The sequence below is a fragment of the Salvelinus fontinalis genome, chromosome 39 (assembly GCF_029448725.1).
Source record: "Salvelinus fontinalis isolate EN_2023a chromosome 39, ASM2944872v1, whole genome shotgun sequence".
Taxonomy (NCBI): domain Eukaryota; kingdom Metazoa; phylum Chordata; class Actinopteri; order Salmoniformes; family Salmonidae; genus Salvelinus; species Salvelinus fontinalis.
Window position 1 is genome coordinate 9339873 of NC_074703.1, and position 25141 is coordinate 9365013.

At 42.2% G+C, this 25141-nt stretch overlaps 1 protein-coding gene across 2 annotated transcripts in view; it reads left to right on the forward strand.

The window, feature by feature from the left end:
* Nucleotides 1-25141, forward strand: part of LOC129838245 (calcium/calmodulin-dependent protein kinase type 1D-like) — a 62613-nt gene that overhangs the window by 15108 nt on the left and 22364 nt on the right. The window contains exon 1 of one of the 2 annotated variants that reach the window (XM_055905062.1): nucleotides 24915-25078. The exons of the other annotated variant lie outside the window; for it this stretch is intronic. The gene's annotated coding sequence lies outside the window, so the exon portion shown is untranslated. Of the gene's footprint in view, nucleotides 1-24914; nucleotides 25079-25141 lie in introns of those variants that run through there. 2 annotated transcript variants of the gene reach the window in all.

The window sequence follows — 25141 nt, forward strand, 5'->3', positions numbered from 1 at the left end:
CTAGTGGCCGGTTTTGAAGGCATTTCCCAATGTCCTCAGGACATGTACAGACATTCAATTTCAAAGTCAATCCTGGCTGCATCCCTCCCCCCTCCTCTTCCCTCCTCTTAACACACTGTGTGCTCAGGTACAATGGAACTACAGAGAGGGGAATTAAAACGGCAGCTCCTGAACATCTCCATAATGGCCTTGTTAGCATAATTGCCAGCGGTTATTAGCTACGTCAGAGCAACAGGTCTCTGTTTGTTATTAATTTGGGCTTTTGTTGGAGCTGCGGGTACAAAACACTCATGACAGCATCCTACCACACCCAAGCCCTCCTTCTCTCTCCCCCTCTCTCTAGAGTCTACAATGCCCCTCTCCCTCTCTTTTTCCATCCCCTCCCTCACAAGTTCTTGTCGTTTTGATGAGGCAGTGCTGGAGATACTGTAGCTAATCAATGACAATGCTAATAAGCTTGCTGACAAACAGTTGTGTTGTTGTAAGAGCTGTTGGACTGGCCTTACCAATCAGCTTCTACTATGACTAAGGTTAGGCAACACTCAGACGAGGCACAATCATGCAATCTTGTGTGTGTGATAAAGTGAATGACTGAGTGTGTGACTAATGTGACATTAATGGTAGTTGAAATTAGTGGAGATGATGTTTAATCACTGTAATGGTGTATCAAACTGTACTCCGGCCTGCTTTCCTGTTAACACCTGTATGAGTGTGTGCACTGTTCTTCTGCTAATAAAGAAGAGCATGTAGTGGTCTGGGTGTAGCTGGTGCAGAGGAGTCAGGCGCAGGACAGCAGAGATCAGTAACACAAGTAACTTTACTCAAATATTACAATAACATGTCGTAATACAGAGCCCACAATAACGGACCGAACATAAAACAATCACGTACGAAAAACCATGGGGAAAACAGAGGGTTAAATAATGAACATGTAATTGGGGAATTGAAACCAGGTGTGTAAAACAAAGACAAAACAAATGAAAAGTGGACCGACGATGGCTAGAAGGCCGGTGACGTCGACCGCCGAATGCCGCCGGAACAAGTAGAGGAACCGACTTCGGCAGCAGTCGTGTCAGAGGAACACTGAAGGGGAACATCTCTCTTTCAATATCTCTCTCTAATTGCAGGTGTGAGCAAAATGAGACTAGCATGCTAACAAGCTAAAAGGAAGCCGTGTCTGTGTGATTTAACGAGGACTCTCCATTTAACCCCAGCCTTCCTCTGACACCATGTGGTGTGCTAGCAGGAGTTGGTGGAGCAGCATTTCCTCTCTTTGTTAGCAGACCGTGTGGCTGTGTCTGACCACGTGCCTCTCAGCAGGTGTATGTATAGCGAGAAAGCTGAGCATAATGCCCAGTGGTCCATCAGGTGTGCGTGTTTGTGAGGCCTCCTATCAAGGGAACACACGGTACAGGGTCTGCTATTGCTAGGCTATCCCTCTTCTATCTAAGAGTAAATAGGAAATCTGCAAGGTCATGATAAAGATGAACTGCTGAGTCACCTGCTAAACTCCACTGGCATCAGCGAGTCTCTGGTCTGTCATCACAACAGCTCTCTCTCACCTCTCAACATACAGAGCAGAGAGCTACTGTTTGCGTTATAGATTAACGACAAACATATATATATACACACACACACAGAGGTCATATTGATTTTTGCACTGTGGGTGACTGACTGTTAACTTCCTAACAGCCCTGTTGGATGCGGCCCAAAGGTTAACCAGTGATTGTCATGGTAGTATATTTTCCAGGAAGTTGAACTTTTTTTTTCTTCTAGATTTTGAAATCAGGCTCATTTTTGGTTCTGAATGAAAGTTGAAAATAAGTAATTTATAGACATCTATGTTTGGACCAAATCTGGTCCAGCCCGGATAAAATCTGAACCAAACATGGACGTCTATGATTGGTTCAGATTTAGTCCGGACGGGACCAAAAACCAATGTGTGTGGATGTGGAAATCAAGGCCGGTCGGGACTGCACCAAAAAACCAAACATCCAGAAGGTGTCGGTCCGTGCTTACTGAGTTGTAGACTACAGTGTTGCCTGAAATTTAATTTGATGAATACCCATCTATGTGGTAAGCCTACTGTTTGTAAAACACAAAAAAAAGACGTCCGGACAGGACCAAAAAAAGACATCCAAAAGACGTTGGCTCATGCTTCCTGGGGTGCAGTCTACCATGTCGGCTGCAATGGAATGTTATGAATGCCCATTCATATTGTAGGCCCACCATTTGTAAAACAGCCTGTTGCATTGGCTTTATTAATCCTGATTCCTGTGACTAATCAATTTGGCTATTTGAGCTCTGAATGTCAGCTACTCAACTTTATCAGGAGTTATCGTGAGCCTATTTGCAATGTGTTTACACAGCGGGAGACGCAGAAGTATTTTATTTTTCACAGTGATCAGCTTGTCAAAAATTGACAGATACAAACTTGAACCCACTGACAATGGGGTGACACTACTGAACAACAGTGATTGTCCATTCCATATTGTCCATTTGACTTGTACTGTTTTTAGGATATGTTATTTGTTGACATCAGATTTAGTTGATTTTGCACAATTTAGGTTAGGCTATTTGATGGGAGAAACCTGCATGATGTAAAAAGTGTCTGTCTCAGATTACATTGTCGTACATTTTATCTCCAGCCTGTAGGCTACAGAAAAGGCTGCATACTCTTTCTACCATAGGCTATATCTGCTACGTGATGTTGGTGGATGCATCTCTCCAACAACACCCTGGAGTGGCACGCTGGGAATGGACCAGCAAAATATTCTGCAACCCTGCCTTTGACAAAGTGGGCACTGCTTATCACAGGGCGGCATCAGCGTTCACCTAAAACTCCCATATGCCACTGTTTGAGAGAAATTGTCATTGTTTTTGGGCAGAATTATGTGAGGTTTGATGTGTTGTTGTTGGAAGTGCGTCTTGGTTAGTTTAGCTCAGAAAATGCTGCCCACGTCAATCTGCAACCATAGGCGGCCACCTAATGAGCGGGCCCGCCGTGACAGTCCCAGCTTCTAATGGCCACTAGCCGTTACCATGGTGAATGTATCCTTTGTGGTTTGAAAACCTCTACACCTCCCAGTTTGTATGTATACATTATAGATGTAAGAGAGAGAGGGGGATATATCCATGTTCATTTCTGATTTCCACCCATTCAACAATAGGTTGTAGCATTTTGAAGGCAGATTGCAGAGGAAAAATAGGAGGAAACGCAGTTAGGATACCAGTCCCAGACTGGTAGAGATCTTTATTTTCATTTTGTGATGTAGTGGTGGACACAAAATGACACGTGTCCTCTCCTCTCTTCATTACTACTCAAACAGGCCATATTTCATTGAATTAAACAGCCACACGTTATCCTTATGATTATAAACCCTCATCACTATTTCCTCCCTCTCATAATTTCCCTCCTGTTTTTCTCTCCCTCTTTCTCTCCCTCCCTCGCCCTCTTTCCTGAACATCTTTCTTTTCTGTCTACCTTTTTCCATAATCTCTCTCGCTCCTTTCCTTTTTCTCTCTCTCTCTCCATCCCTTTCTCTCACTTTTTTTCTCCCCCGCTGTCTGTTCTGCTCGTCTGCGTTGAATAGTCTGTGTTTACTGGAATGGAAAGAGTCAGGATGAGGGAAGCTGAGGTAATAAGACAGTATGACTGTCCTTTTGGGCTGTAGAAAGAGCTGACTGCTCTCACCCCCCCTCTCTGCGTGAGGGTGTATATAGTGGCCCATGCTGTTGGAAAAGGCAGCTTCAATCCGCGGTATCTAATCATCAATAAGCCATTACTCACTCCGATAGGCTGGTAAGCTCCTTAGCAACACCACCGCTCTGTTGCTAACATCAGGAACAGGGGAATGCAAAACACAGGCTTGTTTTTGCTAGAGTTTATAGCATGATGTTGGCGATAGAGAATGATATGTGAGCCACCACCTGGAATTGGTCCTATGTAGCAACTTTTGAAATTGTTTTTTACATTGATTAAAAGTAGACACTCCGAGCTAGAAAATGGTATATCATACACTGCAGTTGAGGAACAATGGGAAAGTAATTCTGCTTTGAAAGTTGATGAACTTGTAACCCCACTTTTGAGAAAATGGGCTGTGAATGTTTTGGTACACCTACTGGAGAACTCTTCTTTGTCTACAATCATTCATCATCGCTCTTAAGCCTTAGCCCCATCCATCTCTTTAAGGATTCACATGTGAAGCTATGGGCTGAACAGAGGGATTTAAGTGATTTTAAGATCTGTGATTTAACAACCACAGATTTCAAGACTAAAAGTGGTGAAATTAGTACAAAAAAGTAGTAGTAAAAATACACTATCTAGTCCTTGGCCTATATCCTAATCTGACTTTGATGCTGGTCATGTTTTTCACATTACCGTCTCTGGTAAACGCACACTACAAATAAAATATTTATTTGTCACATGCACAGGATACAGAAGGTGTAAGGTTTTTTGATCTGAGGGTATAGAACTAGTATTTATTTCTTTATAGTAGCTTGGGTGCTATCGCCATGTCACTATTCAACTCTGTTCTGTTGTGTAATTACCTTTTACAGAGTGACCATCTCCATCTTCTATTATCTCACTGCTGTCTGCTGGAAGAACTACACTTAAAGACGTGCTCTGGTACTCTGGCGACTAAAAGTATTTTTTAAACCTCCCACTTTGGGCTGGTTGTGTCATACATACATAATATGAGCCGATTTACTGTCTTACCTCAATTAAGACAGTAATCCCTGGTTTGAAAGCGACTTTTCTTGAAGCTGTGCTTTACCATTTTCCCCAACACTGGCCAGCCCCCTAGCAATTTAAGTTATAGCCAATGAGCTTCAGCCCCTCACATTTGAGTGACAGCTAGCAAGAGATCTGCCCAGCGTTAATCAATGTGGTTTCAGGGTGGGCCCAACAGCTCAGTGGACACACCAGAGAGGGAGAGGTCAGCAACACAATTAGACCCAACCAAATCATGATAAAACAAAAAGATAATTACTTGACCCATTGGAAAGAATTAACCAAAAAAACTGAGCAAACTGGAATGCTATTTGGCCCTAAACAGAGAGTACACAGTGGCAGAGTGACTGACCCAAAATTAAGGAAAGCTTTGACTATGTACAGACTCAGTGAGCATAGACGTGCTATTGAGAGAGGCCGCCGTAGGCAGACCTGGCTCTCGTAGGCAGACCTGGCTCTCGAAGACAGGCTATGTGCACACTGCCCACAAAATGAGGTGAAAACGGCGCTGTACTGTACTCCCTAACCTCCTGCCAAATGTATGACCATATTAGAGAGATATTTTTCCCTCAGATTACACAGACCCACAAAGAATTTGAAAACAAACCCAATTTTGATAAACTCCCATATCTATTGGGTGAAATACCAGTGTGCATTCACAGCAGCAAGATGTGTGACCTGTTGCCACAAGAAAAGAGCAACTGATGAAGAATAAACACCATTGTGAATACAACCCATATTTATGTTTATTTATTTTCCATTTTGTACTTTAAGTTAACTATTTACAAATTTCGACACGTGGGCCATGCCCTGGCGAATTGAGGCTGTTCTGAGGGCAAAAGTGCGTGCAACTAAATACTAATGTTTTGTACACTCAGTGTATGTAAAGTAGTACACAATTCTCAGGGACCAGTTTTGGCTCGTGATTGCTGCTTTCTCTCTGAGGTTCCCTTGTCTCTGTCTGTTTGTTTGAACCTGAGAGACACTGTATACACACATACAGGCACGTATATGTAGGCATAACAAATGCACACCCAGTCTTCTCTCTCACACACACACAGATACAAAGCTTTCACAATCACACAAAGTCGTCCGCGTGTAGATCCGTAGATCCGCTCGTAGAACACGAATACAAACCATAATTGGCAGATAATTGCTGCTGTGGTAACAGCGCTATTTTAAAAATATAAGCCTGGCACAAAGCATTGTAGACGAGAGGGTTGGTCGCCTGGTTAAACTCGCATCACACAACACTAGGCCTCTGGGGCTGAATCACTGGCATTCACTGCTCTCCAGTGCTTTAAGACAGACAGACATACACTGCGTGTACAAAACAGGCTCTTTCCATGACATTGACTCACCAGGTGAAAGCTATGATCCCTTATTGATGTCACCTGTTAAATCCTCTTCAGTCAGTTTAGATGAAGGGAAGGAGACAGGTTAAAGAAGAGCCTTTTAAGCCTTGAGACAATGGAGCCCCACAGTGGAGCTGTCATAATACCCATAAAACCTAGTGGTCAAACAGGGAAATGGTTCCAATTGTTTTTCCACCATAAATCTTTCCCATAGGGGATTTTATAAACACTTAAAATAAGGGCTGTGTTTTGTGTAGGCTTACCCTGGCATGACCTTGTCCTAGAGAAATGTACACGATTATCAAAACGTCACTCCAGGGTAAGCCTACACTAAACACAGCCCTTATTCTAAAAACCCCTATGGGGAAAATGAATGGTGGAAAAACGATTGGCACCATTTCCCTGTTTGACCTCTAGATTTTATGGGTATTATGACTCATACTGTGGTACTCTATAGAGACATGGATTGTGTATGTGTGCCATTCCGAGGTTGAATGTGCAAGAAACAAGATTGAAGTGCCTTTGAACGGGATATGGTAGTAGGTGCCAGGCGCACCGGTTTGTGTCAAGAACTGCAACGCTGCTGGGTTTTTCATGCTCAACATTTACCTGTGTGTATCAAGAATGGTCCACCACCCAAAGGACACCCAGCCAACATCACACAACTGTGGGAAGCATTGGAGTCAACAGGGCCAGCATCCTTGTGGAACACTTTCGACACCTTTTGTAGAGTCCACGCCCCAGTAAATTGAGGCTGTTCTGAGGGCGAAAGGGGGTACAACTCAATATTAGGAAGGTGTTCCTAATGTTTTGTACACCGTGTATATTTTCACGGGACTTGACCGTTCAGAAATGAATAGGCTCAACCATCCCTCCCCCCGACCTATATCTTACCAACTACTAACATCACATGTGCCAAGGCCAGTCTTCATGATTGCACACCATTTTCAATGCAACTTTTGTAGATAATATTGTAGCATACAGTATTGTGCGGTACAGTGATATTTTATGGTGATATGTATTTGCGATATGAGTATAGGGATTTCTGTTGTAGAGCTGATCGTGGGCACCTTAACGGGAGGGCTGATCGTAGGCACCTTGACGGGAGGGCTGATCGTGGGCAATTTGACGGGAGGGCTGATGGGCTATCTTCCACAGTGAATGTATTTGATGGAGGGATGTTTTGAGCGTGCCGAGGTCAGAGCAGAGATTTGTGCATGGGGACATTGGGAACAGAACAGTTTCTGCTGGGAGGACAATGCAGGGCAGGGAGATTGGAGATTAATTTTATATGAGAGGCCCTGGTAATCTGTGCTGTGTTTAATCTCAGTTTTGGGGATTGTAATGATGATGCTGGCTCCCTGCTGTTTCTGGGTATTTTAGAAAACCAAATGTGTGGGTGAGTGTGTGTGTGTGTGTGATGGGTTTGTGTTTGTGGTGCATTTGTTTTCTCTAAGTAGAACACATTCTGCATTTTGATGCAAGACCTTTTTTTTTAAATTCACACTTTAGTTGATCAGTTCGCTAATTCTGATAAGTTTTGTCCTGAATGCTAAAAAGCTGTTAAGCTCCATTTAAAATGAAGATGCTACATTAACCTCATAGGAAAGAGGGAGCGAGAGAGAGAAGGAGAGCGAAAGGGAGAAAGAAAAACTCTAGAGAGTCTCAGTGGCTGATAGTCTCCGTCCTGTAAATCCTAAAACATGGCACATTTAATCAGCTCTCATGAGAGCAGCTTTGTAGATTTAGCTTCTCCTTCTTTTTTTAAGTCATTTAATCACGCACCGTTCCTCTCCATACCCCCCCCCCCCCCCCCCTCTCCAGCACCTGTTCGAACTCCCACCTCCTATCTGCGCAATGCCTGTATAGAGATGCATCATTATCTGAGCAGTGTGTGATACAATTAGCCAGTTAGCTATATGAGACCATACAGGAGCTGTTCTATATCAGACCGGCCAAGACCTCCATCTCATCTGCATTCAATCTCATCCTCCTCTTTTTCTATCTCTCCTTCTCTCTCACTGTCGTAATACTAGCACATGCACACACACACACACATGCTCGTTCTTGGCCGCTTCATTTCTGTTTTTCTCTCACTGCGTTGCTCTCTCTCGCCTTCCTCTCTCACTCTCTCCATCCCAGCTCTCTCTGAATTTGTGTGAGTGTGTGTAGTGTTAGTGTGAGCTTGGCAGTGATGACGGTAGTTCGTTGGTGTATAATTGTCCTTGCGCTGGTTTGTGTGGTTCTCTGTCTCTCTGTCTCTCTGTCTCTCTGTCTCTCTGTCTCTCTGTCTCTCTGTCTCTCTCTCTCTCTGTCTCTCTCTCTCTGTCTCTGTCAATTCAATTCAAGGGGCTTTATTGGCATGGGAAACATGTGTTAACATTGTCAAAGCAAGTGAGGTAGATAATATACAAAAGTAAAGTAAACAATAAAAATTAACAGGAAACATTACACATACAGAAGTTTCAAAACAATAAAGACATTAGAAATGTCATATTATATATATATATATATATATATATATATATATATATATATATATATATATATATATATATATATATACACAGTGTTGTAACAATGTACAAATGGTTAAAGTACACAATGGAAAATAAATAAGCATAAATATGGGTTGTATTTACAATGGTGTTTGTTCTTCACTGGTTGCCCTTTTCTTGTGACAACAGATCACAAATCTTGCTGCTGTGATGGCACACTGTGGAATTTCACCCAGTAGATATGGGAGTTTATCAAAATTGGATTTGTTTTCGAATTCTTTGAATCTGTGTAATCTGAGGGAAATATGTCTCTCTAATATGGTTATACATTGGGCAGGAGGTTAGGAAGTGCAGCTCAGTTTCCACCTCATTTTGTGGGCAGTGAGCACATAGCCTGTCTTCTCTTGAGAGCCATGTCTGCCTACGGCGGCCTTTCTCAATAGCAAGGCTATGCTCACTGAGTCTGTACATAGTCAAAGCTTTCCTTAAGTTTGGGTCAGTCACAGTGATCAGGTATTCTGCCACTGTGTACTCTCTGTTTAGGGCCAAATAGCATTCTAGTTTGCTCTGTTTTTTGTTAATTCTTTCCAATGTGTCAAGTAATATCTTTTTGTTTTCTCATGATTTGGTTGGGTCTAATTGTGCTGTTGTTCTGGGGCTCTGTGGGGTGTGTTTGTGTTTGTGAACAGAGCCCCAGGACCAGCTTGCTTAGGGGACTCTTCTCCAGGTTCATCTCTCTGTAGGTGATGGATTTGTTATGGAAGGTTTGGGAATCGCTTCCTTTTAGGTGGTTGTAGATTTTAATGTCTCTTTTCTGGATTTTGATCATTAGTGGGTATCGGCCTAATTCTGCTCTGCATGCATTATTTGGTGTTCTGCGTTGTACACGGAGGATATTTTTGCAGAATTCTGCATGCAGAGTCTCAATTTGGTGTTTGTCCCATTTTGTGAAGTCTTGGTTGGTGAGCGGACCCCAGACCTCACAACCATAAAGGGCAATGGGCTCTATGACTGATTCAAGTATTTTTAGCCAGATCCTAATTGGTATGTTGAAATTTATGTTCCTTTTGATGGCATAGAATGCCCTTCTTGCTTTGTCTCTCAGATCGTTCACAGCTTTGTGGAAGTTATCTGTGGCGCTGATGTTTAGGCCAAGGTATGTATAGTTTTTTGTGTGCTCTAGGGCAACAGTGTCTAGATGGAATTTGTGGTCCTGGCGACTGGACCTTTTTTGGAAAACCATTATTTTGGTCTTACTGAGATTTACTGTCAGGGCCCAGGTCTGACAGAATCTGTGCAGAAGATCTAGGTGCTGCTGTAGGCCCTCCTTGGTTGGTGACAGAAGCACCAGATCATCAGCGAACAGTAGACATTTGACTTCGGATTCTAGTAGGGTGGGGCCGGGTGCTGCAGACTGTTCTAGTGCCCGTGCCAATTCGTTGATATATATGTTGAAGAGGGTGGGGCTTAAGCTGCATCCCTGTCTCACCCCACGACCTTGTGGGAAGAAATTTGTGTGTTTTTTGCCAATTTTAACCGCACACTTGTTTGTGTACATGGATTTTATAATGTCGTATGTTTTACCCCCAACACCACTTTCCATCAATTTGTATAGCAGACCCTCGTGCCAAATTGAGTCTAAGGCTTTTTTGAAATCAACAAAGTATGAGAAGACTTTGCCTTGGTTTTGGTTTGTTTGGTTGTCAATTAGGGTGTGTAGGGTGAATACATGGTCTGTTGTACGGTAATTTGGTAAAAAGCCAATTTGACATTTGCTCAGTACATTGTTTTCATTGAGGAAATGTACGAGTTTGCTGTTCATGATAATGCAGAGGATCTTCCCAAGGTTACTGTTGACGCATATTCCACGGTAGTCTCTCTCTGTCTCTCTCTGTCTCTCTCTGTCTCTCTCTCTCTCTCTGTCTGTCTGTCTGTCTGTCTGTCTGTCTGTCTGTCTGTCTGTCTGTCTGTCTGTCTGTCTCGTCTGTCTGTCTGTGTCTCTCTCTGTCTGTCTCGTCTGTCTCGTCTGTCTCGTCTGTCTGTCTGTGTCTCTCTCTGTCTCTCTCTGTCTCTCTCTCTCTGTCTGTCTCTCTCTCTGTCTCTCTCTCTCTGTCTCTAACATGGAGCTTTGAGTCCAGTCAGTCTAAAGAGACATTTATGTTCTGCAGTGCCCGGTTTGATTAAAATGGAATTGAACGTCTTTCACCCGCCCATTCAACGGCCGGAGAGATGAAATTATCCCCTTCTTTCTCTCTCTGTGTGTGTGCCTCAGCTCTCAGCCTTACCCAGTAACACAAAAGGGAAGGCGTTCCGTCTAAATGTCATTTATTGCACCGAGCCCCTCTATTCAGACACCTTACATCTGCAGCAGTGGTTGGTCCTTTGTCACACCGCGCGGTGAGTGGTTCTCTAGATGGATCTGAAGTCTACACGTCAGGTATGTTGTGCGTACAGGGCTAGAGTAATGGCAGGCAAACATCAGACAAAACCAAAGTTGCACTTCTGAAATGCTGTAGCGCTTCCATAAAGGCTCTTCACGTTCATACTCCCAGTACCTAATGGGAAAGGTTAGAACCCAACAAAAAAAGCATTCTGCCTTTTTCAAGTTGTCTCATGTAAATGTATTTCAGCAGCAGTTGTCATCAGCATGTCTCCCTTGCAATCAGGATTTAATTGTAGACTGTTGTTTTGTCAAGGGCATTTCCATCGAAAAGGACCCATGAGCACCAACATTCATAGTTTTTATAGGAGCAGGTCAAATGAAAGCTAAGCATCTATATTTTTGGGAAATGAAGGCATACATACATTTTCAACCATTTTCCATCTTAAACATTTGGCAAAAGTACTGTCTTTGATTTGTGGTCAAACAGATGGAAAAGGGGTCTTAGTAAACATCTACCAGAAAGTCGTAAAAGGCATCATAAATACACAGTAATGTTGAGGTAAAGAGCCCTGCCAACTAATATCAGCACTTGTATTTCATTTTGGAGAGATTGTTTATCTTCTGTAAATGTATGAAATGTTGCCTTGTGCCTTGTAATTCCGTTACCAAACACCCACATATCTTTAAAATATTTTCTAATTTCCAATCGTCTTGTGGTCAAACCAAGGATGTTGAAACAGTCTGAGTCTGGACAACCCCTCCCTCTCTCTCTCTCACTCTCTTTTTCACTCTCTAGTTAATGTCACCTCTCCCAGCTCTTACTGACACCTACCCATGACCCCCCTCGCTTTCCATTTACTGTAACCAGCAGCTTCACCCACTGAGCACCGACAATGTACGCTGAAATGTAGTCAATTTGTTCAGTCCAGTCCCTGGCCTTGATTTTAGCGTCCACAGACTGACCGGACTGGAACAAATCTAAACCTCATAGACGTACTGTATGTTTCATAAGTTTGGATAGTACAGTACAGTGATTAGAACACAGTACAATACAGTACTGAATACAGTACCGTACAGTCAGTACAGTGCAGTAAAGAAAAGTATAGTACAGTAGAATATAGTGTACTGTACTCTACTGTGATGTCCAAACTTGTGAAACATGAGGAGAATGACATTCATATCCATAATTATGCATTTCTGTGTAGTACAGATCTGAGACCCATTATGTATTTTAGCATTTATTACGGATCCCCATTAGTTCCTGCCAAGGCAGCAGCTACTCTTTCTGGGGTCCAAACACATTAAGGCACTTACATCACACATAAAACAAAAGACAAAACCTTACATCATATAACATTATTACACCACTACATATCTCCAATACAAAATGTATAATACCGCCATACAACAATATGACGGTGTGTGTGCTACCATGTTTGTGTCTGTTTCTGTGTATCTCTTCACAGTCCCCGCTCTTCCATAAGCTGTTTTTTATAACTGATTCTACTGCTTACGTCAGTTACCTGATGTGGAATTGAGTTCCATGTAGTCATTGCTCTATGCAGTACTGTGCACCTCCCAAAGTCTGTTCTTGACTTGTGGATTGCGAAGAGACCTCTGGTGGTATGTCTTGTGGGGTGTGCATGGATGTCCGAGCTGTGTGCTAGTAGTTTAATGAGAGTCCTTAATGCATTCAGCATGTCACCACTTCTTACAAAAACAGGTAGTGATGAAGTCAATCTCTCCTCCATTTTGAGCCATGAGAGATTTACATTAATATTATTGTTAGCTCTCATGTACCTTTAAGGGCCAGCCGTGCTGCCCTGTTATGAGCCAATTGCAATTTACCTAAGTCCTTTTTTGTGGCACCTGACCACACGACTGAACAGTAGTCCAGGAGCGACAACTAAGGCCTGGGGGACCTGCCTTGTTGATAGTGTTGTTAAGGCAGAGCAGTGCTTTATTATGGACAGACTTCTCCCCATCTTAGCTACTGTTGTATCAACATGTTTTGACCATAACAGTTTACAATCAAGGGTTGCTCCAAGCAGTTTAGTCACCTTAACTTTCTCAATTTCCACAATATTCATTACAATATGTAGTTGAGGTTTAGTGAATGATTTGTCCCAAATACAATGCTTTTAGTTTTTGTAATATTTATGACTTATTCTTTGCCACCCATTCTGAAACTAACTACAGCTCTTTATTAAGTGTTGCAGTAATTTTACTCGCTGTAGTGAATAATGTTGAGTCATCGTTAATCAAAGCCAGTGGCATGTCATTAGCAAAGATTGAAAAAAGCAAGGGGCCTAAACAGCTACCCTGGGGAATTCCTCCATTACAGCAGGGGGTGTAAAGCCATAACACATATGTTTTTCCAGCAGCAGACTATGATCGATAATGTCAAAACCCGCACTGAAGTCTAACAAAACAGCACCCACAATATTTTTACCATAATGTCTCTCAGCCAATCATCATTAATTTGTGTAAGTGCCTTGCTTGTTGAATGTCTTTCCCTATAAGTGTGCTGAAAGTCTGTTGTCAATTTGTTTCCAGTAAATAGCATTGTATCTGGTCAAACACCATTTTTTCCCAACCTTTACTAAGGTTTGGTAACGGGCTAATTGGTTGGCTATTTGAGCCAGTAAAGGGGGCTTTACTATTCTTGGGTAGAGGAATGACTTTTGCTTCCCTAAAGGCCTGAGGTCACACTTTTTAGTAGGCTTAGGTTTGAAGATATGGCAAATAGGAGTGGCAAATGTTCGCTGTTATTCTCAGTAATTTTCCATCCAAGTTGTCAGACCCCAGTGGCTTGTCATTGTTGATAGACCATTTTTTTCACCTCTTCCACATTCAATTTACGGAATTCAAAATGACAGTGCTTGTCTTTCATAATTGTATCAGTTATACTTGAATGTGTAGTGTTAGGCATGACATGCCAGCAACAAATGCTAATTTTGCCAATTACTTTAATCATTTTTTTCATTGGCAAGATCAGTGGGTTTTGTTATTTAATGAGGCATCTGAATGATGCAGCTGAGTTTGCCTTTTGTCCATAATTTCATTTTAGGTGCTCCAAAGCTTTTGACTATTGTTCTTTATATATTTTATCTTTGTTTCATAGTATAGTTCCTTATTTTATTCAGTTTAACCTGTCTAGGATCAGCGTGGCGCTAGCGGCACACCCCCCCCCCCCCCCCACTGAAAAACCAGTGCCGCGAAATTCAAAAAAAATATTTTTTTAAAATATTTAACTTTCACACATTAAAGTCCAATACAGCTAATGAAAGACACAGATCTTGTGAATCCAGTCAACATTTCCGATTTTTAAAATGTTTTACAGGGAAGACACAATATGTAAAGATGTACATCTATTACCTAAAAACACATTAGCATAATCCACCATCTTTTATTTGTCCACCAACACCAGTAGCCATCACCAATTCGGCTAAACTAAGATATTTATAGCCCCTAACCAACAAAAAAACTCATTAGATGACAGTCTGATAACATATTTATGGTATGGGATAGGTTTTGTTAGAAAAAAGTGCATATTTCAGGTAGACTTCATAGTTTACAATTGCACCCACCATCACAAATGGACTAGAATAATTACAATGAGCAACGTGTTTACCTAACTACTAATCATCAAACATTTCGTAAAAATACACAGCATACACGAATCGAAAGACACAGATCCTGTGAATACAGACAATATTTCAGATTTTCTAAGTGTCTTACAGCGAAAACACAATAAATCGTTATATTAGCTTAGCACATAGCAATTAGCAGCCCAGCATTGATTCTAGCCAAAGTGAGCGATAAAAGTCAACATCGCCAAAAGATATTAATTTTTTCACTAACCTTCTCAGAATTCTTCCGATGACACTCCTGTAACATCACATTACAACATGCATATACAGTTTGATCGAAAATGTTTATATTTAGCCACCAAAATCATGGTTAGACAATGTGAAATGTAGACAAGCTGGTAAAGAAAATGTCCTTGCGCCACTTAGACAGTGATCTACTCTTATACATAAATACTCATAAACGTGACTAAAAAATACAGGGTGGACAGGGATTGATAGACAATTTAATTCTTAATACAATTGCGTTATTACATTTTTTAATTTATCCTTACTTTTCAATACAGTTTGCGCCAAGCGAAGCTACGTCAAAAAACATGGCGTCCTAAGCCACTAAAATGTTTCGACAGAAACACGATTTATCATAATAAAAATGTCCTACCTTGAGCTGTTCTTCCATCAGTATCTTGGGCAAAGGATCCTTTCTTGGGAGAAATCGTCTTTTGGTGGAAAGCTGTCCTCTTGCCATGTGGAAATGTCAACTGCGTTCGGGATGAACTGAAAAGCGTGCCCAACTTTTCACATCGTTGCAAAAATAAATGTCCCAAAATCGCACTAAACGGATATAAATTGCTATAAAACGCTTTAAATTAACTACCTTATGATGTTTTTAACTCCTATAACGAGTGAAAAGATGACCGGAGAAATATAACAGGCTAAACTAACGCTTGGAACAGGTGCGCGCCGGTGTCCTCTAGGCTCATGACGCAGCTCCCAAAGAATGACTAGCTTCAGGGTTTTTTCATTTGTAGGGCCTGTGAACGCGCAATCGACCCCGTTGGAATCGTCATCACGTAAAGGCATCCAGGGGAAGACGTAAGAAGTGTCCGTATAGTCATAGCAACGACAGTGCCCCTTTAACTGACTTCAGAAGAGTGGCCAACATTTCTCAAATCTGACTCCATGTCAGGGAAATTGCTGTAGAATGGGCTCTGTTCCACTTAGAGACAAAATTTCAACTCCTATAGAAACTATAGACTGTTTTCTATCCAATAATAATAATAATATGCATATTGTACGATCAAGGATTTTGTGGGAAGCCGTTTAAAAAATTAGCCAAATTAGCATAAATAGTCTAAACAGCGCCCCCATCCCCAACAGGTTAATCACATGATTTCTCAATTTGCAGTACGTTTGCCAGTCAGTTGTGCAGACAGATGTATTTGCCATTTCTTTTAGTGTTATCCTCTCAACCATAAAATTTTTCCATTCCTCATCAATCCACAGGGATTTAACTGTTTTTACAGTAATTTTCTTTGTTTGCATGCTTATAGTAACTGGAACAAGCAATTTCATAAATCTGTCAAGTGCAGCGTTTGGTTGCTCCTCATTACACAGACCAGCAAATATTCTTTACATCAACATATGAATCACAACAAAACTTCTTGTTTGACCTCTTATACACTATATTAGGCCCAGCCTTTGGAACTTTGCTTTTCCTTGATATGGCTACTATATTGTGATCACTACATCCGATGGATTTGGATACTGTTTCAAAGCAAATGTCTGCAACATTAGTAAGGATGTGATCAATACATGTTTATGATTTCATTCCTGTTTGTAACTACCCTGGTAGGTTGACTGATAACCTGAACCAGGTTGCAGGCACTGGTTACAGTTTGAAGCTTTTTCTTGAGTGGGCAGCTTGATGAAAGCCAGTCAATATTTAAATCACCCAGAAAATATACCTCTCTGTTGATATCACTTACATTATTAAGCATTTCACAGATATTATCCAGATACTGACTGTTAGCACTTGGTCTATAGCAGCTTCCTACAACAATGGGCTCTAGGTGTTATTCCGTTACCTGGTGTAAAATCTACTTCACTTACTATAGTTCAATAACCAAAAGAGATTTGTTTAAATTCAAGGTAGCATGTCATATCTGACAACTCATTCTTTCTGCAGACATATTTGAATCTTAATTTGGAGCAAGTGTGTTAGATTTTGGAGAACTTGGTTGAATAGAAATCGGAGATAGATTCCGTAACCAAAGTTAGCCTTTGCACAGTTCCTCCACTAAATTTGTTTTTGTAGAATTTTCTGTGGAAATTGTTAAAAGTAGTCCTTGTAGATAGATCTGTATTGTATGTTAAACTTTTGAAATCAATGGTTATTGTTTGGCATACATTTTAAAGTGAGAACTGAGTAAAAGTGTACACTAACAACTGAACCCTTCAACCGAAGAACCATATCTCAGTTTTGGAAAATGTTAGTGATATGATATATTACTCGATTGTATAGTGGATATGAATCAGAAGTTAATATTCCATACACACTATAAATAGACATTTACAATACATGTCCATGTTAGTTGACAACTCTGGACATTACAGTGAACTTATAGTAAGATACAAAATACCAGCGCCCCCCATGTTTTCTCGGTGCCCCGATCCAGGGAGAACAATTTACTATTAATACCTAACCAACACCTCCCCACCGTGTTAATTTAGCTGTATTTAATTTGGTATCGAACCCAATTTATTTGCTTTTTTTTTACCTGAATTTTTTGGCCTTTCAATTGTAAAATGTCGATACTGGTCGCCGGCCACAAAGGAGCAGGCCTCTGTTGAAGCCTCGCGCTCACCTGACATGGACTGATTCCCCCCCCGACTGAGCCATGCTAATGGTGGCTATCATTACATCTGAACAGACTGTGCTGGCTAAGGTGGAGTCATTATCCACTGACCTATCCTCACAAATAGCTACTCTTGCCACCGAGGTCAACATAAAGATCGACTCCGTTAATGAAGACTTGGCGAGACATGGCACCTGTCTGAATAGCCTGGAAGATGGCGCAAATATTTACTCCGACAAAGTGGTGACACTGGAAGAGCAAGTCACCCGGCTATCATCAGATGTCGTCAAACTTACTTCCAAGGTTGAGGATCTCGAGAACAGACAGCGCCAGGGGAACGGTCACATTTTTGGCATGAGAGAGGTACTCGAGACACCCACAATATTGACCATGCGCACAGAAGCATACAGTTCGCACCGATGAATGGTGAGCCGCCCAGACCCATAGTAGTTCAATTCCACTACCTTCAGGAGAAGGAGGATGTCTTCCGTAAGGCAGCGCGAGCGGCTCCCATCACCCACGATGGCCAGAATCTCTTCCGTAGGTGTAAACTTGATTATTTTCGCCCTGGATAGAGCTCTACCGAGGTTCAGTTTAACATGGAAGGTATCATTTTGCTCTATTCTAGGAGAGGGAGATGCAGCCTTCCAACAGGGGGAAGGCCAGCATAGGGGTCCAAGGTTTTCTTCTGGGTATTTTGTAGTTTTTTCTTTTATTTAGGTTTTATTACTCTAACCTTTCAGCACACTGGCCATGTGATTGTACTAACATTCATTTCTGATTACTATGACTCTGCCTAATTCACATACTCAAGGCTCCACATGCTTTATCAGCTGGAACATGAAAGAAATTAACCAGGTGGTCAAGTGTAGCCGAGTGTATGCTCATCTTAAATCCTTAAGTCCGGACATTGTTTTTCTCCAAGAGACCCATATCCGGTCCAGCGACCTTGATAAACTTAAGAGAGGATGAGTAGACCAAATACTTCACTCCAACTTTGGTGCTAAGGCCAGAGGGGCAGCCATCCTTATCAGAAAGGGCACCCCGTTTGTCTCCTCCAAAGTAATTTCAGATACTAATGGCAGATATAGGCATGGGGAAATTGTTTAGCACACAGGTTATTCTGACTAACCTCTATGGTCCTAATTGGGATGACGCTCAATTTTTATCTGACCTCATCGCAACATTTCCCAACCTTAACTCTCATCATTTGATATTGGGCGGAGATTTCAATTGTGTATTACATCCAAGTCTAGACAGATCCAGACCGAAGCCCAGAATCCTATAATTTGTCTGATCCATAGAGGAGGCGCAATCCCACTGCTAAACAGTACTCCTTTTTTTCTCCAGTTCACTGCTCATACGCTAGGATTAATTTTTTCCTACTGGACAATAGAATTCTTCCTTTTGTAACTAATAGCCAATATCATAGCATCGTAATCTCTGACCATAGCACTGTCCAGCTAGATATCCGCTTTCCGGACAGTACTGTGCCACTACTACTAACCTGTAGTGAGTTTAAAAAATACATAGCGACTCACATTGTTGTCCTTTTACAGATCAACTGCACTCCTGACGTGTCTCACTGTGTGGGAGTCGTTAAAAGCTTATCTAAGGGGCCAAATTATTTCATACACAGTGTTTGACAACAAACAGTGCACCAAACACTTATTGGAGCTATCTCAACTCATTCTAGATGTGGACAACAGATATACCTCTTCTCCGACTCCTGAACTCTACAAAGAGAAAGTGTCAAATTCCGATTGGTGTAGCAATCTTTCCACCAAACAAACGGAGCAGCTTCTGTTTAAGTCGAGGCAAAAATTCTATGAACACTAAGAGAAAGCTGGCAAGTTCTCACCATCTATGACAATCCGCTGCTAAGTAGCGCCATACCTGAAATCTGTGTTGCAGCTGATTTAACTTCTACCAATCCCAAGGAAATCAACAATCAATTTAAGCAATTCTGTTCTGCTCTTTACTCGTCAGAGGCTCTTCCTGACACACCTCGTATGCCTGCATTTCTAGACCATCTGGACATCCCATGTCTCAATTCAGATGAACAAACCAACATGGATGACTAAATAAGTGATGATGAAGCTACTCTGGCAATCCAGTCCATGCAGAGCGGTAAAGCCCCTGGGCCTGATGGCCTCCCTATTGAATTTTATAAAGCTTGCTTTAAATTATCCTCTATCCTCAGCTCAATGTACAATGAAATAATTTCTAGTCAGAAACTGCCCCAGACACTTACCCAGGCGACTATTTCGGTTTTGCTTAAAAAAGACTAGAATTCCCTAGATTGTGGTTCATACCACCCTGTAAGCCTTTTTTTGCTGCGATTTTATAAAATTCTCACTAAGGTCATTTCATGCCGTTTAGAAACAGTGATGCCTAATATAATTAACTCTGACCAAACTGGATTTCTCTCGGTAGGTAATCTTTCTATAATATGCGCCAGCTATTTTAATGTTCCTTATACCGCCCACTCAACTCAACAGCCAGAGGTTGTCATCGTGCTTGATGCTGAAAAGGCTTTCGATCGGGTTGAGTTGGAATATCTATTTATAGTACTAGAGAGATTTGGGTTTGGCCCATCATTCCTTTCCTGGATAAATATTTCGTCCCCAGTGGCTTCTGTTCGCACCAACAATGTTACCTCCAGCTACATCCCTCTCCACAGGGGGGCTATTGAGCCTCTTGCTATCGCCCTGTGGGCAGAGGAGAGGATTAAGGGAATACTAAGGGGCAACATAACTCTCAAGGTGTCCTTATATGCAGACAATCTTTTACACATCTCTAACCCGGTGGAGTCTATACCCTATCTCTTGGACATGCTACAAGGTTTTGGGACATTCTCTGGTTATAAGTTAAACCTAACAGAAAGTGTGCTCCCCATTAATCAGTTAGAAGGAATTGGGTATGCCAATTTTCCATTTAAGGTGGAGCATTTGGGGCGGCAGGGTAGCCTAGTGGTTAGAGCGTTGGACTAGTAACCTAAAGGTTGCAAGTTTGAATCCCCAAGCTGACAAGGTAAAAATCTGTCGTTCTGCCCCTGAACAGGCAGTTCACTGTTCCTAGGCCGTCATTGAAAATAAGAATTTAGTTAAATAAAGGTCAAATAAATAAAATAAATTAGGTCTTTACTTATTTGTGGATAAAGGTCACACTCATTTAAGGCTCTGTTTAAACATAACTTCAAAACACTCCTGGAGCGCACTAAGCGTGATTTCATAAGGTGGTCGTCTCTTTCCATTTCATTAACAGTTCACATTAATTCTGTTAAGATGACTGTACTACCTAGGTTTTTCTACTTATTCCAAATTATTCCCATTTTTCTGCCGATATTGATGTTCAAACAACTGTACAGCTGCATTTCCAACTTCATTTGAAATAAGTCAAGTCCACAAATGAGAAAGGTATATCTAGAGAGACCTAAGCCTGCAGGCGGGCTGGACCTCCCACATTTTTACACTACTACTGGTCAGCAAATATATCTAAATGTGTTTATTGGGTTTCTACATTTGAAAACAAGGATGGTCTAACTTGGGCCATCATGGAGTTACAGTCAAGCCTTCCAACTTCTCCAGTCTCGCTCCTGTGCTCCCCAATGCCCATGAACTTTGGCACCCATGTTTTGAACCACATTGTTAAGAACTCCCTTAAAATGTGGGTCCAATTCTGAAGTCACTTTAGCCTTAAACAAGTGAGCGGCTTCTCTCCATGAACATCTAATCATCTCTTCCCAGCGTCACAGATTGACACGGCATTCCAGTTCTGGCATAGGAACGGTCTGGTGTTTTTTTTTTTTTGTGACCTATTTGTTGACAACACATTCATCTCATTCGATACTCTGAGGGTTCACCATAATATTCCCAATACCCACTTTTTTAGATACCTGCAAACAGATAAGGGTTAAGATCTTGAAGGGCCCAATCTCCACATTATACGACATAATACAGGACATGAATCTGCCTTCCTTTGCAAATACAAAATCTGCATGGGAGCAAGACATAGGTGGCAATCGCCCCGACGATGTATTGAACGTATCCACACATTATCATTTTGCATAAGGCATGGGCTTATTCAGTTAAAGGTTTTGCACCGTCTCCATTACTCAAATGACAGATTGGCAAAAATATACCCAAATGTTGACCCCAAGTGTTTGAGATGCCACCAGAGTCCAGCAACTGTGGGACATATGTTTTGGTCATGCAAATCTTTGAGTGGACTCTGGGAACCCATTTTTGAGGCATTCTTATTTGTGTAATAGAACTGTTAGGCCCAACCGGTCACTGACATTTTTGGTGTACTTCCCCTAGACCAGAATGCTACCACGCATCAGGCAAATGCGAAAGCTGCTAGCTCGCCGCCTTGTCCTCTTTCACTGGAAGTCTGCATAGCCGCCCTCCGTTATGCAGTGGGTTAAGGAGGGGATGTCATCTCTGCCTCTGGAGAAGGTCAGGTACACTGTGCATGGGTCCCAACAAAAGTTAGACTTAACCTGGTCCCCATTAATACAATACATGGAGAGCCTGTCTTTTACTTAGTGTAACTTGTGTAGTTTTGGTAAGCAGTCATGTCTGTTCTAGTGGCCATTTGTGCTGTTAAGAATTTTTATATCACTTTTTTTCCCAATTATTCTTTGTTTCTTACTGTTTGTTTCTGTTTTTCTTTCCTATTTAACTTACTTTTATAGATGCCTTGATGGATGGATGAATGAGGGGTTGGGGTTGTACTGTTTTTGTTGTATCTATAAATAAAGGTACCAAAATAAAGATACAAAATCAATGATCATCTAAAAATGCTAAACGCTTCTGACACTTGCTCAGAGGAAACCAAGCATTACAGCTTGCAGCTGAGCACATGCATGGAATGGAATGACAATAGAGGCTTCTAGGTAGTGTAGTCACAGGAGGGTTAAAGCAGCCACTCAATCAGCCCCCCTAATGCCACTGTATTTAATGGGGAAGCCACTAATCCTGCATGTCTGTATCAGTGTTATTGTGTCACTGTCACGTTGTGAGTCTATTATAGTTCTCTCTCTCTGAGACAAAGACTCTCTCTCTTTAGAGGAGAAACCCAGGATGTGTGTCTGATTTTGACAACTCTTCCCTTGGCAAAATATTTACACACACTCACACAATCATCTGTGTGCATGTCTGCCTGTGCATGCTTCTCCCATGTGAGAGCCTATCTGTGTCTCTGTAGGAGAGATCACTTAGCGCCAGCATTATTCAATTGGGCCCCCGTTAAGCAAGAGGACCTGACACAATGGATATCTGTCTAAGAGTGACACTCACAATCTACACTGGCTGCAGGCTGCCCATGTAGTTTCCATTCAATGCAATCACAGACCCACTGGAGCCTCGCTGAGACAATTACCCAGGTTTATACACCTGAGGAAATGAAATCGCCCAATGTCGCCATCAACTGCAATAGCAGCAGGGCCAAACTTGAACTGCATAACACCTAGTCAACTCCCAAAAGCCACACACACACACACACACACACACACACACACACACACACACACACACACACACACACACACACACACACACACACACACACACACACACACACACACACACACACACACACACACACACACACACACACACACACACACACACACACACACACACACACACACACACACACTCAAAGCCCCTTTGTGTGTGAACACAGCTGGGAGATGCTGTATTACACTATCCCTCTGCTCCCTGTCCAAAAAAATGTATAAAAAGAGATTTCCAGCCAATCGACGGGGTTGATACTGTACTGTAAGTACCCTATGGTGGCTCTATCTCTGTTCTTTGTGAATGCTTTAGAGGTTGTCTTTGTTGTACTGCAGCACCACCGTTCAGCTTTTCTCTTATGGGTCTCATTCCCACATACAGCGCTTCTCTGTCTCAAACCCACACACAGGATTCTCTCTCTATCAATTACAGGATTCACCCACGCGTGCCTCCCTCTCTTCTCTCCCATTTCTACTGTATATGTATCTATCTCCTGTTTCCTCTTCTCTCTCCTTCCCTGTCTTTTGTGGCCTTTTGGTTTGACGGTATGTGGTCGGTCTCTTTCCTTCTCCCTGGACAGTGACTAAATCCACATTCATAGTATATAGAGATGGTGACCCAGTCCTAGCCTTCCTAATGGGACTGCTGCTTGTGTGTGTGTGTGTGTGTGTGTGTGTGTGTGTGTGTGTGTGTGTGTGTGTGTGTGTGTGTGTGTGTGTGTGTGTGTGTGTGACACCAGCTGGCTCTTGCAGCCCAGGGAGATGAGTGGAGGCTGGGTGACCTCGCCCTGGGTAAGAGGGGGTGTATGTGTGTGCTCCCAGGTCATGCTGGTAGGAGAGGGATTATGGTGGATTAGGGAGCAGGAGATCTTAGTACAGTTTGGAGCTCAGTTCAGACCCCTCTGTAAGGTGTGTAGCAGGTGTGTGCTCTCGCTTCATTCATTCATTCATGCACTGAGTAAAAGTGACTTGACCAGCACCCAGCTTAATCACAGATCACTTGTTTTAATGTGTTTACAGTATTCTATAAGGCTGTGTGTGCTTTGATTAGCTTCAATGGGTCTGTTACTAGTTTCCATTGAGAATAAACCTTCACATGAAGAGACCTGAACACCCAATAAGATCAGCTGCCAGTGTGACAGATGTGTGAGCAACTCAGCGAAAGGGCAGAGGGAGTGAGAGAAGAGGAGGTGAGGTGTGGAGAAGGGAATACTCTTTTGGTGATAAATGTGAGAAGAAATATAGGGGAGAAGAAGGATTCCAACAGAGAGAGAAATGGAGGAAGAGATGATAGCGATGGAGGCCAGGAGAAAAGAAGGAAAGCGAAGGACTGAGGAGGGAGATGTATGAGAATCATGTGTGCTTTCCCAAACAATGCATGGCTGTTATGTCTCTGGCAATAGTAATTGAAACGTGTGCGATACCGAGCCAACACTCTGAGACCATGATTTTGTGAATAATCGGCCAACCATCAAGTGGAACCAGAACTATCCAGTTTGTAATTGCGAATCACAAATGAAAGGGAGTGTGTGTGTGGTGTGTGTGTGTGTGTGTAACAAAGCGATAGGCCTGCATTGCTGTTTTATCTCTGCGTCAGTGTTTTTAGAGCTTTTCATCTGTAGTGTCAGATGGTGATGTCTTGGAGTCGGCGGTCATCAACAAATGGGGGCTTCTAAATGGCTCTAGGGTTATCTGGACTCTAGCACTAAACACACACACACACACACACACACACACACACACACACACACACACACACACACACACACACACTAAGATAGGTTGAATATTACCAAGGTTATATTAATAATGTATTACTAAAATTGTACACTTTCCAAAATGATGTTGTCATGCTTGTTGTGCCTTATGTAAAGGCCATCAGCAGAGTGAAATAGAAGGACAGAAAGGAGGGAGGAAAGGAAGTATGACGAGAGCGGGAAGAGGAGAGGCGTGGAACGGAAGAATAGAATAATAGTGGAGAGGAAGAGGGAGGATGTGTACCCTGTCTCTCCCCTCGTTCCTTCATTGCTGATTGACATAGCAGCATGGACCATTAGTCAGCTGATGAATGAAAGCAAACCAGATATGAAATTTGATTTCCTACCGAGCTAACAAGAAGAACGCAGCAGGAAAACAAGGTGAGGGAGGGGCAGGGAGAGAAGGAGAGGAAGTGGGAAGAAGGGAGCCGATATATGGAGGAG